The sequence below is a fragment of the Canis aureus genome, chromosome 1 (assembly GCF_053574225.1).
Source record: "Canis aureus isolate CA01 chromosome 1, VMU_Caureus_v.1.0, whole genome shotgun sequence".
Classification (NCBI taxonomy): domain Eukaryota; kingdom Metazoa; phylum Chordata; class Mammalia; order Carnivora; family Canidae; genus Canis; species Canis aureus.
The window spans coordinates 20,702,974-20,715,000 of NC_135611.1; the positions used below are offsets into that span (position 1 = coordinate 20,702,974).

The window sequence follows — 12,027 nt, forward strand, 5'->3', positions numbered from 1 at the left end:
TGGTCTGTTTTGCGGATCGAGGCGAGGGAGAGGGGGGCAAGAGCAGCATGTTTATCTAGAATGTGGATGAGGGAGAAGCGACCTGCACGTCCGGCCACCTGACCCACGTTGGCGTGATTAATTGCAGATCCTGGAAGACTGGGTGGTTGTGTTGCTATTCAGCAGGTTAAGCTCTGAAGAGAGCCTTGAAAAGGTGCCTGAGGTTCCAGGAGTTTTACCTGTACAGGGCTTTCAAGAGAATGAGTATTAGTTTCATCTGTTGGTTAAATTCTTTGTCGGTATTATGATGATTTATGGATTTGCATGCGAAAGGAGATTTGTGGAGAGGATTTAGGAAAAATTTACATGGGTTTCAGCCCAGAGTGCAGAGAGAATGTCTCTATTTTCTAGAGAGGTTACTGAATAAAAGCTTCAAAGGTAGCCGCATCAGTAGCCATTTGTGTCTGGAATACCAGGTGACAACCACAAGAATCCAGCTGTAACCAAGAGCATTCTGGGTGTTTTTCATACCTGGAGCTCTACTCCGGCTGCTGAGATCCCTCTAGTCTCCCACCGTGGCAAAAGGTGGTTGAGATCACGACCAAATAAACCATACCCTATTTTCAATTCCTACGTATAGTTTCAAATCTGAGTTCCTGGATGGTTTTATTTAATTTTGTTCAGAGCCTGTCTTTTCCTAGTGGTTTCCTCCTCACGTAGAAGAAAAATAGGAGTTCTTCTCTTCTTTCTTCCTTTCATCCTTCCTTCCTGTGAGATGGATATAGGTAGAGATACACAGTTTTGATTTAGTTTAATTTAATCCTGTGTCCTGTAGGGCACTAGTATTTGAAAAGAATGCTAATGAGCCCTATTGTAAGTTCTTCTCCTCTAAAATAAAGTGATATTTCCGTTTCTGAAAATCTATCACCAATCAATGCTTGCATATTAGCTTTACTTCGTTTTTAATAAATTAGGAGAATAATAGGTTTTGCAAATGTGCTAAGATTAGATTAACCCAAACACCTGTGTATTTGACTTGATTTCAGTTCAGCTCATCCAAAAAATTATTAAGTGAATATATCAGAGTGAGCCTTTATCGGGGAAAAAAAAAAGCAAAATTTTGTACGCTGATTATCACAGACTTGGTAATGTTGAAGAAGCATCACAAAATTATCCATAAATATAGAAAAATATTGTGTAAATAAAACTGCCAATGGCATATAAAGTAGTCACTTTGGACTACCAGTGAGTCGCTTAAAAAATGTACTGAATGGTTTATTCTTTAAATTTCTATGCTGTATTGAAATTGACTAATATCCCCTCGGGTTTTTGTCAGCATATTTGAAGTTTGAAGTTTGTGGTGGATTTAATGTAGATGAAACTTTAGCTTTTAATAGCTTTTATGACAACTTCAAATGATATAGTCCTCACAGCTGTTTACATTTTAAACATGCCTGAACCTAATATGGACAGTACTAAGTACAATAAGTGGACCTTTGACTCTTCTGAAATGACGGAGGAGCTGCGTGCTATAAAAGCCATGTGAAACGTAAAGCTGGAGAACCTTATTTATGCCTCAGAGTCCAGTAAACTTTGTTTTTTTTTTTTCCCCAATGCTAAAATCATGCAGAAATCTACACAATTTCCAAAGAGTGCTTTGGTGTGGCATTAGATATTATCTATCTGCTTAATCATTGTCAACAGTAATTTTTCCTAATTCATTGTAAATTTTCAAGTATTTCCCTAGAGCTGAGTGGCCACTGTAGAAAATTTCACTGATACAGGTTTTTCTTTGCTATTTAGACAATTTGTGTGATGTTGGTATTTTGTCGTATGTTTAGAAATAAAAAGATGACTTTCCTCTCTTCCCAGTAGATCTGGAATTGGAAATTTACTTTGTATTTAATTTTTGGCTTTTGGTGGCCAGTTCAGGATTTACTCTTCTTAGAGAATTTATCCTGGCTGAATGTTTTAATGGTCCTTAAGGAACATTTTTGTTAACTAGAGCCTGTTTTTTTGAAAGACAAGGAGGAAAATTCAATTGAAATGGAAATTTTGTCCTTGTCATTTTGTTGTTTGTTTTTTCTTTCTTAGGCAAAAAGAGTAACTTAGTTTGGTTGATTTTAGAATCCAGCCGTCTATTTATTGTTACTACTTTGAAAAAAACTCTCTCTCGGGGCTCTGTTTTAATCACAGTTTAACTTAGTTTATATTAGCTTTGTTGTGCGTATTGATTTGCTCATTACTTACAACAAGGTCCATATGCGTTACCACTGCACAAAATATGTATTTTAATTTGATCTAAAGAGGGGGTCCGCAGTAGTCACTGTAACACGTTTACCCCAATAAACCCATATTTTCATTTTTTTTTAGACCTCTGCCATGATTATTCTTTTTTAAGCTCAAAAAACAATCGTGCATATAAATCCGATAAGAGGTACTTCCTAAAACTTGCTTCGGTATGTGAGAGTAGTTTCATGACAAATAATAAGAAACTGGGGCTAATAAAAGGTTTCTTTTGGAGTGATTATGACTAGATAACGACATTTACATGTTTTCTTCCATACATATTTACCGTGATAAATAGTAATAAATCTGTCACAATCTGTTGTGTCAACTCACTTTTTTTTTCTTTTCGAAATGGGCCCTTTCTCTCCCTTAACCTAAAACAAAGAAAATTTAAACTGTAACATCTGTAATCAGGTATTATTTGTGGCATTACTGGAATACAGAGGCTGGACCCCCTTTTGTTACCATTAGGCTGGATCTTCACAGGAAGTGAGGGCGAGGGGCTTGCCTGGCCCTGCTTTTGAGAATACTGCAGCATCTGTGGGAGAAGGAAACAGAAGCCTGGCCCAACAGCATGCCTGGGTCCCGGCAGGATCGTGGGCTGTGTGTGTGCTGTGCACCGCGTCTAGAGACCTCCAGTCACTGCAGGAGCGTGGCAGTGATAGGGTGGCGGGAGAACCATCCCGAGGGGTCGCTGTGCACAGGCGCAGTGGAGGGAAGGCAGTCTGTCCCTCTGGACCACAGAGGCCTGTACTTAGGGCTGGGGTGATGGGTCTTTAAAGGAAAGTGCGTGTGAAGTGACAACTATCTAATTGCCCACAAGAGCCCTGCTTAGCACTGCAGAACGTTTTCGTGTTCTCTGCTCAGACTGTACCATGTTGTGTCAGTCACACACCAGGTTCCTGTAGCCTCACCCTCTGATCAGAGTTCAGTAGTGAAGCCTGGTTTTCTGCTGATGCCGGGATTCACCTCACCTGTCTGGTTTCTTGGATCTGCACGTGAACTTCTTGTTTGATTTCTACATCTTGGTTTTCCTTTTGAAATCGTAGATCTTTTTTAAAAATATTTTATTTATTTATTCACGAGAGACACAGAGAGAGGCAGAGACACAGGCAGAGAGAGAAGCAGGCTCCGCGCAGGGAGCCCGATGCGGGACTCGATCCCGGGACCCCAGGATCACGCCCTGGGCCGAAGGCAGGTGCTCAACCGCTGAGCCACCCAGGGATCCCTGAAATTGTAGATCTTAAACTTAACATCTTTCCAGCAGATTTCCGATCTTGGAATAGCCTAATGGGCATACATACTGAATCGTGAACTCGCGCCGAGAAAAATGGACACATTAAATCACATTTGGGGGGAAAATGATCCATAATTCTTAGAAACTTACATGGAGGCATTAAAATCTAGAAAGCAAAAAAAATTTCACATTGGACTGTGCTAAAATATTTTTTCCAAACACACATAAAAAGCACAAAGACGTGATCTTTCAGGAAATTTCTTGTGCCCACCACTATGGAAACACACCTCCATAACCTTATAATTAGAATGTATGAACTGATATACATTTAATCAGAAACTATGAACAATGACGACCATTCTTACTTCGAAATTTGTCTTCACTTCTAATCGACAGTCTCACTATCTTCCCCAATTGGGTTCCCCAGAACTTCAGATTTCTCTAGAAATAAGTTTTATCCTTAGAAATAGTTTATGCCCTGTCTTATTGCCAGTGATTTTTTCCAAACTGAACTTTTCAATAAAGTCTATTTTTTATGTTAAATTACAGTTGTTTTTTTTCTTTGCTTTGCTTGTTGTTTTCAAAATCACGTAGACCTGGCAAGCTTTGTATTAAATGGTCAGAGATAATTTTGGGCACATGGATCCTAAGAGATCCTAAGTCTCTATGGTAGAAAAGATTCTAAAATAAGATTTGGGTACTCCACGAAAATTGGAGATGCTGTAATCAGTAGGCAGACTTGAAAAATAAAAATTCAGTGCGTGTGAGATACCAGGTTTACCAGTTTTCTTAACAGAGGAATTCTTAAAGAAAATAAAATTGTAAAGTTTAAGTGAGACTTTCTTTTACTGAAGAGATGACTAGTAATATCAGGAAAAGTTGGATAACATTGATGATACTAAGTGTCCCATGCCTTTTCCATTATATAAAAAACCATATTTGAAGGTTTCAAAAATGATGTAGAGTTCATGCTTTAAAATATTTTTAGAAAAAAGGCTTTTTTCTCAAATGCTTGAGGAAGTCACAGTATAAGAGCGAAGTTGGTAATCATTTTTTTTTCCTTCTTAGAGGCTGAGAAATTATATATGACTGAAAACCTCAGTACTTAAAATACATCATTTCCCCCATTGCTTTGAAATTGATCATAAATCACAGTGATGCTATTTCATGTCAGCAAAATTTTAACTTGAATGATAATACTTTTGTCAAAGTAAAATTTATATTAATTTTAAAGCGAACCAAGTGTCAGCCAGCCAGACGCCATCCTTTTTTAGCAAACTCTAGAATAACCAATTGTGTGATGAGACATAAAAGGAGGGGCCTCCTGAAGGTTCATTCCTGGAGAAGATCCTTCATGAAAAAATATAGATATAGGTGTTTACATTGAAATATTTGGGGGGCACCGGGGTGGCTCAGTGGTTGAGCATCTGCCTTTGGCTCAGGTTGTGATCCCGGGTCCTGGGATCGAGTCCCGCATCAGGCTCCCTGTCTGGAGCCTGCTTCTCCCTCTGCCTGTGTCTCTGCCTCTCTCTCTGTGTCTCTCATGAACAAATAAAATCTTAAAAAAAAATGTTGTATAGCTCACATAGTTACTTTAAACTTAGTGTGCCCATTCTCCAGTTACAGATATTGAAATGTGAAGTTCAGACGTTTAAAAATTATGCTTACAAGTTATGAAAATGTATATACAGAAAAGAGATGAAGTATAGTGCAATTAAATCATCCCCAATAGGACAAAAGAATTATTCACACAGTTTATGCAGAATAGGTAACAAGACACTGGGGAGCCCCGTGAACGTTGAGAAAATGGTCATCACAGAGAACATATATTTTTGTGCAGTTAATACTGAATTTACTAAACCATAGCCTTCAGAGGTTCAGCATATACATTCTTTCTTTGAAAACCAATCTTACCCTCTCCATTACAGTTAGAGGCTCTGGCGGTTATGCTTTTTTTTTTGAATTGCTGGTTATGATGACGCAAAGATAGGTGAATCTCCAAATTTGAAGTTTTTATTGGGGGTTCTTATCCTATTAAGAATATTTGAGGACGCATATGAGATTCACACAAATACGACATATGTACCATTAGGCATGCCAATCTCTCAGGAGTTTGCTGCAAGATTTCTATATTTTTGTTTGGAATTTTAGAATACTGAAATCTCTCTTCCTCCCTCATCCTCGCTCTTAGGAACTCTATTCCGGCTCCCCTTTAAAGGATGACTTCTGGTGTGTATACTTTAGATATAAAGTGGGAAGAAATGTAAGGGAGAAGAAAAACACAAAAGTCAACTCTAGAGGAAAGGGTTGCCTATTTGTGAGCTCTCTTGGGATTATCTTTACACATGAAAAGGATATATGTGTCAAACACTCCAATGAGACACAACCACCTAGTTTCCTCCTCAATAGAAACGCCTTCCCTGCCCCCTTTGTCTGATTATTGTACCAAGCAAGCTCTTTCTTCTAAGGTGGGTGTGTGTGATTTATATCTCCCCCACCCGCGTGTGTATTTCTATTTTTAACCAAGTTTTCGATATTTCACCTGCTAAGATTGATCAGGATTTTGTTAACACCTGAAACAATAGCATTCAGTATAAAACCGGCCTCATGTGCTGAGAAAGGAGAAATGCATTCCAGGAAACAGTTATTTGGAACCTCATTTTATCACTTGCACCGAAGAGTGTATTTTGATGTGAAGGCTTGGACTCCGTCTGAGCGGTTTAATTATTAGGAAATCCGAGAAGCTAACCGTGAGGCTGCTTTACCTAAGAGAGGCTCGCATGCGTTCTGAAATCATAGAAACTTGTTTTGCAGCATGTGGTTGGCCTGTGAATTTATTTTATGTTTGTGGAATTACACAGATGCCTGGCTTACTATTTGGTGGGGTACCGTTTTCCAAACTTCCAAGATTTCATTGATTGAACCATTCATTTTATTTTCTAACATAGGAAAGTTTTCTCATTTTTTTCCCCCGATCACTGACAATTCCTGCCTTTACAAGGTGCATTTTCCTGATTTCAAACAAATCTGAAGTTCTTGCTTGAAAGTCGTAAAGCAAAATCAGATAGAACGTGGAGGACTCAGACTCAGAATATGTGACAATAACCTTAAAAGGAATGAAGAGTCTTTTCAAAAATAGCAAAGTTGTACTTTCTTAAAGCAGATTTAATTCTGTCTGGCTGTTGACAGACACTTGCTTTGTTTTGTTTTTTAAATAAATTGCACTGAATTCTTAAACTGAACATAAAGTCGCATTTCCAAGCAATAGCATGAGGTTCTCAGCCTTGATCTCAACTGTCCTGGGGTATATTTGTGTGCTGGAGTGTGCTCCTTTTAGGGAAATAAGAGCTTTTATAAAATGCGGTGCAAAACCTGTAGTTTTAAATACTCAATTATTTTATCTCAAAACAGCAGCATGTGAATGATTTCTTTTTTTTTTTTTTTTTTTTTTTTGGTAGTTGCAGCTGTTGCATAGGTACAGAGCTCTGGGAGTTTCCTGCTTTGCTTGAGCTTCTACTCCCTCTTCAGAGAAATTAAGGTAGTGCAGAAGAATCTGCATTTGGAAGGATTTCAGGGTTGGGAAAAATGATTTAAGTTTTGGTGAGAAGCACCGATTTCCACTCCGAAAGAATGTGCAAATTCAAGTTTGAAAAGAGTGTTTTGAGAATTTTATTCAAGTCGTGCAGCCACAGCCACTCTCCTCTTTCTAATTTGACTTTGTCATCCGAGGAATTAATCAATCCTAAATACGCTAAGGCTGAAACTTGATTCACAGGCGTCTACTTGTAGAGGAATCCGAGGAGGACCTGTACGTGTACTCAGTGTCCCTAAGCGCAGTTTGCGTCTTCAGTGGAACAGGAGAAGAAGGGCGTTTGTCAGTAAAGCCCCCTTGGTAGCGAGCTGTAAAGAAATGTTTTGGTGTGAGGCTGTGTGTCGGTAGTTTTTGCCACGGTTAGGGATTAAAAGGCATTTCCATCGTGAAACCTGGACTCCTATTAGAAAGACTTAGTGTTCTCAGAAAAATGACCCTTGTGGTATATTCCTCACACACATACACAAACTGTCACTGTTACCACTTGCTGTCACCATCTAGGGACTTTTTTTTCTTATAAAAAAAGAAAAATGCTGTTTTGCAGCAATTATTTTGATACCATCCAAGAAAATCTGTCTGCAGCAGCCTCCTTATCCCCAGCCTATATCATTCTAAGTATGCCTCCTGGATTATACTTATAATAATATCGTAATGGCTTTCATTGTACCGATTGGCAAAGTATATCATTATATCATTAGCTGCCGTGAGAAAGCAGTTTCAAGTAGGAGGCTGATTCTGAGCGTTAATGTTTTCAAGTAACCCTGTTTGGGGAATTCAGTTGTTTCACAGGTGCTCAGGTGTATTAACCTAGGGTACAATAATATTTTCTGGCTTCCTCATTATGAAACAAACTCGAAGCACAAAATAATTCAATAATAAGTGGAGTGTAAAACCTCAAGCTTTATTGTAGGAAAGTCTAATAACTTGAGATGCTAGCAGGTGAGATAAAAAATAAAATTTGTCTAAGGGCACAGTCGTAGGCGACTCTTTCCTCGTACTGAAGCTGAGGTTTTAAAAGAATGCTCATGGCCTGGCAATTAAGACTTGTTGAATCAGTTTGAAATTTGTAAGCCATTAGGTTAAATAGAAAATCAATCTGTTTCTGTGACTATTGTACTGTTTGAAAGTATTGTTATGTCATAAAAAGGTACAGAGTCTGCCATTCAATACTAAGGCATATGCTTCACGAGTGAGATATTATTGCCGAAACCTGTGGGTTCTTCCTAGAGTGCCTTGATATGATTTTTATTTTTAGGTATATACAACACATTGCCACCTATCATCATCTGTAGCTTAATTGATAGGGTTGGGCAAAAGAAAATGGAATTCAGCTTTTTTTTTTATTATGGGCCGATGATATAGTTAGAATTATGAAATTCAAATCCCAAGAAGTAATTATTCTACACACAGTGCTACTTTGTTTTCCCTTTAATAAATTACACCAACAACCTAGCTGTTAAGTGGAACCTATAATAAACTGGGAGCATCCAGGTGGGAGGGAGAAGAAAGCATTTCCGACACACCAAGTCACACTGAACATCTCCTGCTCTCCAGTATACTCTGTATTTAAGTTGTGGAGCTTCACAGCTAAGGTCCTTCCTGTTTAGGGAAGTTTTCAGTGTTGTGTCACTTAACATCCCCAACTGCTGGAGATGACTTTAGCACGTTGACGAGCATGAAGTCTGGCCTTCAGAGAAGGTTGTGCATTCAAAAAAAAAAATCAAGTGATGCACACAGTGAAACGTAGGGATTTACTGTCCTTCAGGTTCATTTTGGAAATGCCGAGTCCTCTTACTTGCTGGTAACCACCTTGGAAGGGGTAAGGATCTTCCTTGCATGCATCTTTTTTTGGCCCGTAGAGGCCACATTCACTGCCTTGCATATTTCTTTGAAACACATTTCCAGTGAATGAATACAGTCATAGGAGTGGTGTGGTGGGATGGAAACAACACTGCACTAGAAATAAAGAGCTCTTCCTAATTAAATGTCTGGGATCGTCAGCTTACTCACCTAGTGGCCCTGGTTGTGTCACAAACCTGTTTCATGGTCTGTGAAGCAGGTATAAATCGCACCTGCCTCGTGAGGTGATGTGGATGCACCAGTGATGAGTCCACACCGTAGTGCTTGTTCTGTGCCGGGAACTGAGCCCTTTGCATCTAATAGATCACTTAACTCCAACAAAAGCTTTTGGGATGGGATATCCTACCCCTTTATTCATGACCTAAGAAACCAGACACAGAAGGGTGAAGACACGTGCCCGAGGTCACACAGCCAGTAAACGGCAGAGCTGGGATTGAGGCCCAGTGTGTCTGCAGGGTTGGTCTGTCTTTAATCATGATGCTCTTGCTCTCCTGCCAGTGGCTCTTTGGGCCACTTGGTGGAACAGAAAGCTCTCCACCACCTGATTGTTGTTTGAGTCTCAAGGACTCGCCAATCTGGAATAAATTAAGTCTTCCAAAGCTCAGTGGCACTATGGAATGACCGTCAGTACCTGTGAGGTGCGCGGTGGCTGCAGTGCACAGCCTCTGCTGGGGCTGGGCCCGTAGGGAGGCTTGAGCGTTGGCCGGGGCATCCCTGCGGCCCAGACGCTGCAGCCCGGTGGCCCGAGCGTGGACGGTAGTCACCCGGGCTCCAGTGGCCGGGCCGCTTCCCGGCCCAGGGCCGCGGGCACATGACCCTGATAGCCTCGAATCTTCCCTTACAAATGGGGAAAACAGATGTACCCCTTGATGACACTGTAAGAAAGAAATAAACGACAAAATCTATATAATGTGCGCGGCGCAGTGCTGAGCTCTCGTAAATACGTAAGAAACGCACAGGCCTGGTGACGGTGCTGCTGAGCCCCCGGCAGTGCCAACATCAGCAGCAAGGTGACCGCCTGTCTTCGGGCACTTGAGAGAGTTTGACACGCAGCCTCCTGGAGCAGGAGCCGAGACCAGAGCCTCAACTACCTGTTGGAAGAATTCTATCTAATGGGGGTCACTTGCTTTTTTCTGAAATTATGTACTACTGCAGGCACTTTTTGTAGGTCTTCTCGTCCCTGCAGGAGTGTCTCTATCAGGTCAAGCCCCCTCGCCAGCTGTTTGAATCATTAGACATGTCGCTCTACAAAGTTTGTGCCAGAAGCATGCACTCCCATCTTCTTTCTTTTGAAATGGGACGTGAGGCCTAGATGACGGAGCGCCGCGTAATATGGTTCCCTCTGCCAGGAGTTTGTTGATGCCTGAATCAGCCCTGACTCTGAGCGATAAGGAGATACATGCTTCTTCTTTCATCTTCTATCAGTCCTCCCCTGTGATTGGCCGCAAGCGGGTCCTCCGAGCCATGCACCCCTTGGGAGGCCTGGCTCTGGTCCCTGTGAGACGAGGTCAGGCCTGGGGTTTTTACTCCACCTGATGGCCGGCTGGAGATGGGTTGGGGAGAGGGAGTATGTGGCGCTCTGTTGCGCTTCTCACGTAAAACAGAGTTGGATTTGTTTAGGCCTGTTTAGGTAAATTGCTAACATGAAACAGGACTATTTATCCAGATGTTTTAAGGTAAAGTCCAAGAATTGCTGGATTCTGGCCTTTGCCACATTGTAATTTTTTTTTCTCAGTGCCATTGCTGAATTCATAAACGAAAACTTGTTTTTGCTTGTCAGCTAAGGGAGACTTAGAACAATTTTTTTTTTTTTTTTTTTTTACACGGGCTGATGAGTGAAGAAGCCTTGCATTGAAAGAAAAAAACATCTGCCAAAGGGAGTGGGGGGAAAGAGAGCATGGTCTCCACCTCCCCCAACGAGTGACTTTTCCCAGGTTTCATTGACGGAAAAGCCAGGCCGCGCGTTAGACTCCTCAGGAAAGGTCCTTGTGGCTGGATCCCTTCCTCGTGTCCCCGAGCGGGACAGAGGCTTGGGGTCACAGAGACAGACCGTCTCTCTGGGAAACCCGATAGATCCGAGGGAGCCACCCCTCATTTGTAGTCATTGCCACCTTGTGGATCACAAAGGATATTGGTTTTCATCAAACTTCCATTTCAATTTGGCTTTTTATGGCAAGTACACTTTGGCAGTGGATTGCTGTGTTCCTCCCCAAAAGGATCCCCGTTTGTTCAGCAACACCTCTTCTCCGCTCACAGTTCATTTATGATTCTGATGAGAGTGTTTTTTCAGGAAACACACATTTCACTTTTTGACCTAGGAGCATCTGTTAGAATTTTTTTTTTAATACTACTTTGGCATTCTGAAAGTGTTAATGTCTTTCATATCTGTTTAATGCTATTTAGGGATATTTATGATCACCTCTTGGTTACTCAGGGTAAAGTGTGTCGCAATTTTTTTTAAACAGACAGGAAAGCATTCACATGAGGAAACAGATTGCTTTAAACATGTGCTTCCTGTGACAGTAAAAAGAACAAATTAGATTTAACACTGTGTAATGAATGCATAAATGTGTACATTTAAGCTTTTAAAAGCTTTATGTTCAGTTCTGGTCACAACAAAAATTGAGTCACCTGTAAAAATTAAAGAGGCCTGGGTTACTCTCAGATTCCTGAAATGCCCAGAAATGGAGATCCTCACCTGATGATGCCTCGTTGGAATCCCTAAAAGGCCTGCTACGTTAGTGCTGGAGGGAATGAGAGCGTTACAGGGCCCGTGGAGAGGTTAAACCAGGTTAGAGTCGGATTCCATGCGTTTAGGCAAAGGAATCCGAATGTGTTGGGGTACGGGGATGGGGGCCCGCAGGGGGAGAGGATTTTACTACCATCTTCCTCTCTCCGAATATTCCTCTTCCTTTCATGGGAAAAAAAAAAAAATCTGATGTTTACTTACTAGCGTCTCCTAAGATTTAATTACATAAGAAAAAAGACTCCTTTTCTTATATGTAATTCAGTTTGTGCTCGTGGATGCTGGCTGGCAGGGAGTGAATAGAACAGGAGTTGAGATTTCCAG

The 12,027-nt window shown here is 40.9% G+C and overlaps 1 protein-coding gene across 20 annotated transcripts in view; it reads left to right on the top strand.

Annotated features, from left to right (window-relative positions):
• TCF4 (transcription factor 4) overlaps nucleotides 1-12,027 on the top strand; it is a 360,507-nt gene that overhangs the window by 231,521 nt on the left and 116,959 nt on the right. The gene's annotated exons all lie outside the window — the stretch shown is intronic.